This window comes from Bubalus kerabau, chromosome 10, assembly GCF_029407905.1.
Source record: "Bubalus kerabau isolate K-KA32 ecotype Philippines breed swamp buffalo chromosome 10, PCC_UOA_SB_1v2, whole genome shotgun sequence".
Lineage (NCBI taxonomy): Eukaryota > Metazoa > Chordata > Mammalia > Artiodactyla > Bovidae > Bubalus > Bubalus kerabau.
Window position 1 is genome coordinate 50,751,844 of NC_073633.1, and position 6,188 is coordinate 50,758,031.

The following is a 6,188-nucleotide window of genomic DNA, read 5'->3' on the forward strand; positions in this document are numbered from 1 at the left end:
TCTCACCTGTGCTAGTAGGGGCTTCTGCTCCCAGCTCTCAGCGCTCCTCCCCGCCCCCATAAGGGAGCTGTCCCATTCAGCACAAGCCTTCATTCCACTGACTTCTCCCCAGAGAATCTTGGGGGCAGTGGAGGAAGGGGGAGGCCCCTGCCTCCGAGAACTCATACCTAGCAGAAGGCTTCATGGTGGGAAGGTGCAGCAAGCAGAGTACCTGTCTTTGCAGTTGGGGTTGGGGGACCATGGGGTCACTCCCTCCTTCCTTAGTGCAGAGGTGCTGCAGAGCTGGAGCAGAAACCCCCTACTCCCATTCCCAGCTCAGCCCCCAGAGAGGCTGAGAGGAGGACCCCATATGGGAACAAGCAAGTCCCATCAATACCATGTCTTACACCATTTCCTCCCAAATTCCATCTCACAAGGGTGCCAGAATCAGGAAGCTGAAACTTCCTGGAAGGGAAATGACCCAACATGAGGAGAAGTGCTGGGATTTCATTTCCTCCCTTGCTCTCTAGGGCCCCTCCAGTCAGGGACCCTGAACTTCTAGTCCTCTCTGGGGATGCTCAGACCTCTAAACTTCTTGGTCACCCATCCTAAGGAAGGTCTGCCCTCTATTCCTACCACCCAGATTGCTGCCACATCTACATCTTCTAATGGACCTCGCCTTTCTTTCTCACTGCTCTCCTTCATACAAAGTCCACTCTATACCTAGCAGCACTGACTATCAAGGTTTCTGCTTAACACTGTCCAAAGGCTTTGCGTTATGCTTAAAACAAAAACTCCCCTTTCCCCCCAACCCCGTTCTCCAGAGCTCTAAATGACCTGGCTCAGCCTCCGTATCTCATTTTCTCTCCTCCCCTCTCTGGCATGGGGCTCCAGACTCAGTGACCTTCTTCCAGTTGTCAAACCTAACAAGCTCCTTCTGCCTCAGGTCATTTATAGTCACTGTTTCATCTCCGTGTAACACCTGGTGGGCTTTGCCTAGAGCTTCCAATCCTTAGCCCAAAACTCACCTCTTCAAAGATGCCTTCCTTCCTTACCACCCTATTATAGCACCCTGTCTCTGCACTTAATCCAGTATTACTGCTGTGCTGTGCTTATTCGCTCAGCCATGTCCAACTCTTTGCAATCCCATGGACTGTAGCCCACCAGGCTCCTCTGTCCATGGGGATTCTCATCAAGAATACTGGAGTGTGTTGCCATGCCCTCCTCCAGGGGATCTTCGCAACCCAGGGATCAAACCCAGGTCTCTCACATTGCAGGCAGATTCTTTACCATCTGATCCACCAGGAAAGCCCAAGAATACTGGAGTGGGCAGCCTGTCCTTTCTTCAGATCTTCCCGACCCAGGAATCGAACTGGGGTTTCCTGCATTGCTGGTGGATGCTACATCTGAGCTACCAGCCAAGCCCTACTATTTTTTTTAAATTGTGTTTCTCCCTGGTGTCACCAGCTCGGCATCCAGATTCAGTACCATCGGCTCAGGGACATGGTCTCTTGCCAGCAGTTTACCACCATGGTCCAAGCAGGTAGTGGACACCCAGAAGAAATATTTGTTGCTTGAAAGACTATATATATGAATGAAAGGTGGGGGGGCAGTTGTGGTGGGGAGTAGGTTGTTGGGTAAAGCCTGGGAACAGGAGGGAAGGCCTGGGAAAGAGGCAGGAAGGGAGCAGCGTTGCTGAAGGGTTACAGGAGAGCTTGCGTAGGGACAACAGGAATCCTCTTCCCACCTGCGGAGGCAGACACCTAGCTCTCGCTGTCTGTTACCCTCTCTCTGCAGACGATCATCTACCTTATTCATTTGTTCAATTTTCAGGTGTTCCTGAGAAGTCTCAAATCAATGGATTTTCATTTCCAGTTATAGGAGATTTGATGCACCTGATGTGAAATATCTTGTAGGAAATCTGCAGCTCCTTTTGCATGCTAAGTCGCTTTAGTCGAGTCTGACTCTGTGTGACCCTATGGACTGTAGCCCGCCAGGCTCTCTGCCCGTGGGATTCTCTAGGCGAAAATACTGGAGTGGGTTGCCATGCCGTCCTCCAAGGATCTTCCTCACCCAGGGATCAAACCAGCATCTCTTGTGTCTCCTGCAGTGACAGGCAGGTTCTTTACCACTGGTGCCACCTGGGAAGCCGCAGATCCTTACTCCATGGCATTTCATTCATGCTGCTGCTGCTAAGTCGCTTCAGTCGTGTCCGACTCTGTGCAACCCCATAGACGGCAGCCCACCAGGCTCCCCCGTCCCTGGGATTCTCCAGGCAAGAACACTGGAGTGGGTTGCCATTTCCTTCCCCAATGCATGAAAGTAAAAAAGTGAAAGTGAAGTCACGCAGTCGTGTACGACTCTTCACGACCCTGTGGACTACAGCCTACCAGGCTCCTCCGTCCATGGGATTTTCCAGGCAAGAGTACTGGAGTGGGGTGCCATTGCCTTCTCTGATTTCATTCATACATGAGTATAAAGATTCAAAAGAAGAAAAACAAGATCCTGGATCTGGAGACATTTATGTCTTTGGGGAGATAAAACCACGTCCAGAGACTATTTTCCTGTAAAGAGGAACACCTGACATGATGTACACTCCAGAGCAGTTATTACTGTCAAAGGAGAAGTTTGTTTCTTGTATACTTTAAGCGTTGGCCGGCTCCCTATATGAATACTGAGCTAAGTTCCAGACTCAGGTTATAGGGCCCTGACGGGTTTTCTGAATGTGTAGGCCTGGCAGGCAGTCTGATCCCCGTGAGTTTTCCACAAGGTCGCTGGTGAAGCTGATGCTCCCGGTTGGGGGCCACGTTGGAAATGCCTGCCTGTTACAGCTCACACAGCCCTGCCAGGGAGGGGGGCCACTCTCGCCCCGCTGTCCAGATGTAGAGCCTGGAGATGAAGGACCGAGCAGAGGGCAAGGGCTGGGGGCGGAGGTGTTCTGCCGACCCGACCCGCTCCTGGGGCCGCCTGGTCTCGGGCGTGCAGGTGGGCTGGATCGCGGCTCCCGCCCCCGCCCCTCCACCACCCGCCCGCCTGCCCCTCCCTCGTCCTCCGGCGCCCGAACACAAAGCCCCTTTCACTCGACTTCTGCTGCTCCGGAGGTTTGGTTAACCCCGTTAAGAAAACAAACAGCTCCTGGGCCGGCGGGCGCCGCTGGGCACAGAGGCTGGATTCTTCCCCTCCCCGCGGGCGGGCGGAGGCAGGCTGACCTGGGGTCCCAGCAACCCTGGGGCAAGGCTGGGCCAGGACTGCTGCTCCCGAGGGCTGGGTGGGGGGCGGGCGTGGGAGCTCTGGTCACCTGGGCAACCTTGGACGACACCCTTGTTTCTGGGTCCTTATCTGTACCAGGGGGAGTTGTGTGTAGACTAAATGACACCATGCTCCCACAGTGTTTAGCATGTAACACAGTAAGTGAACGTTAGCTATTCTTATTTGACTGAATTAGATGAATTCGCTGTTTTTGTAGGCCAAAACTGTGGGGTTGTGGAGATTACACATAGTTCATCTCATATATTGTTAATAATTCATTTTTGAAACAACAAAAACAAACTCTTATATTCCTTTCTGTATCCTGAGGTTGCAAGGTTAGCTTAAACACACACACACACACCAAAAATCCTATTAGTTACTCCAACCACTAACTCTGTAATCAGGCTTTCTAATATTGTACAACCAAAAAAAAAGATAAAGAATCGGAAGCGATCGAGGTTGGTGTAAATAAGCAACTGTCCTCTTCATTCCAAGTTTCAGAGCACTTAACTGCTTAGTAAGTACATCTTATACATCTGAAATAATAAAATTTAGAAATTTATGTTGTAAATATTGGACTTTGGTGTAGATACCTAAAAAAATAGTTCTAAATGCTAAAACATTTTAAATGATTAGCTAGTCTAAATTCATCATGTTACAGATGAGCAAACTGAGGTGCGAGGAAGGGAGAAGTGGGCTGTGGACAGGGCTGTGTTAGGAAGGCACCTCTGACAAGCACATCCTGCCCGAGCCCTGAGAGCCAAGTTTGGCCCTGGGTTAGGCGGGCGCCCTGTTTCTCAGGGGACTGGCAGGCTGCAGCCAGCAGTGTCGCTCCTAGGAGCCACACGCCTCTTGCTGCAGGACCGAAGCGCAGCTGCTTTAGACAGCATGATGCAAGGCCCGGGCAGGGGAGCTGCGGAGAGCACCCCAGCCACCTCGCGCCGGAGCAGGAGCTTCCCGGGGAGACTCTTCTGGCCCTGCAACAACTCACTCCTAACTTCCCTTACAGTGGCATGTCAGGGGTGCTGGCACTGGGGTTCAAGGTACTCAGGCACCCTCAAGTCACAGGAGTTTATCATGAAGAAGGCTGTAAGGCCAAGAACTAAGGACAACAGGTAGAGCTGCGGGGGTGCCCACAGCAGCAGGCCTTCCTGTCTGGAAGGGAGGTGCTGCCCCGCCCTCGACCCACTCGAGCCTTGGATACTGTCTGGGGTTTCTTGGCAAGTAGAGTTTTTAGACTCTGCCGTTAATAGTCCCCAGCTACTCACCCAAGCTGCTTCTCTGTCTTCTGGCTTCTGCTCCTGCCACACACTGAGCACATCTGGGGAAAGTACCTCACAGGGTCAGAGAAGTGCAAATGCCTACAACGTCAGGTGGGTAACTTCTCCTTGATAGCCCTGCTGTGTGAATTTGTTCAGACATTTAAGGAAACAGCTTAGTGGGTTAGCGTTTAGATCCTCCTTGTCCATCTTCAGATGTGGGATATCGGGGTGCAGACAGGCTGAGTCAAGTAGACTAATGTTCAAGTCTTAGCTCTTCGGTGTGACCTTGGGCAAGCTGCTCAAGGTCTCTAAGCCTCAGTCTTTTCATGTAGATAATGACGCCCACCTGGCAGGGTCATGGTGCCGGTTGAGTTTCACACCACTGCACCCACTGGCAGGGGAAGGTGTTTACCGCATGGCTGCTCTTGTTACAGGGCCCTGGGGTGGGATGGGACTACCGGGACAGTCTGGACGCTGCCCTGCACGTTTCCTGGCTGCCAGGTGCCTCATCATTTTTTTCTGGTGAGGCTGCTGATGTTCCCAAGGAGAGACCCACTCCTGGGCCCCTGTGGCCGTTACCGGTGTCACTCATAAGGGAAGAGGAAGCTGAGAGCACTTAAGCTAGAAGGGGGCAGTCATTTGGAAACAACTGTCACATCCCTTTAGAGAAAGGTCCTATCTCAGATGGGACAGGGTTTTTTCCTTTGGGGTTTTTTCTGGACCCAGAATGAATCCCACAGAGGCTGAGCAGCTGGCCTCCTTTGAGCAGCCTTGATGGTGGGGGTGGGGAGGATTTCTGCCCCAGAGGTCTGGTCAGCAGAGCCAGAGGGGCATTTCCGCAACAGACAAAGGCAAAGGGGAGGGAGGAGGCTTATCAGGGGCAAGCAATGAGGCAGGTGGCTATCACCTCCCACCTGTAGGCCTCACCTGGGGCACTGAACACCGATTCTGCCAACCACTGCAAAGCCTGTTAATCGCTCAGTTGTGTCCAACTCTTTGTAACCCCATGGACTATAGCCCACCAGGTTCCTCTGTCCATGGAACTCTCCAGGCAAGAATACTGGAGTGGGTTACCATTCCCTTCTCCAGGGATCTTCTCAACTGAGGGACTGAACCAAGGTTTCCTGCATTGCAGGCAGATGCTTTACTGTTTGAGCCATGAGGGAAGCCCATAGCAGCACAGCCCACCAAACCCCAAATCAGGCCTATTTCTGAATCTCGAAGTGGAGGAGGGACCTAGATGAGTATCCATCTAGAGTAACCATGATGTTAAGGAGTTCAGAGCCATGGAGGCTGGTGAGATAACATTACAATCAAGGGTGACAAAGACCAGAATTTTAAGGAGACAGCGAAGTGCTAAGTCAAGAGCTATAAAGGAGCCAGGGCTCCCATTCCAGTGGGGAATAGGGTAGGGTGGAGGGTGGGTCAAAGAAAGCTCCCCAGAGAATGCAGGCCTCAGAGGATGCAGTTGGTTGTTTTCCCACAATGAAAACAGCTTTATTTAATGTTTATGATTATAAAAATAATATACAAATTCCAAGCAATATCAGATAGTATAAAAATTTTAAATAATGCAAAATTCCATCCCTGGAGGCAACTACAGTTAACAATTTAATCAACATCTTTCTCGTATATATATATAATTTTATATAAATGCAGACCGTATCATACATGTAATTCTGTAACCTATTCTTACTC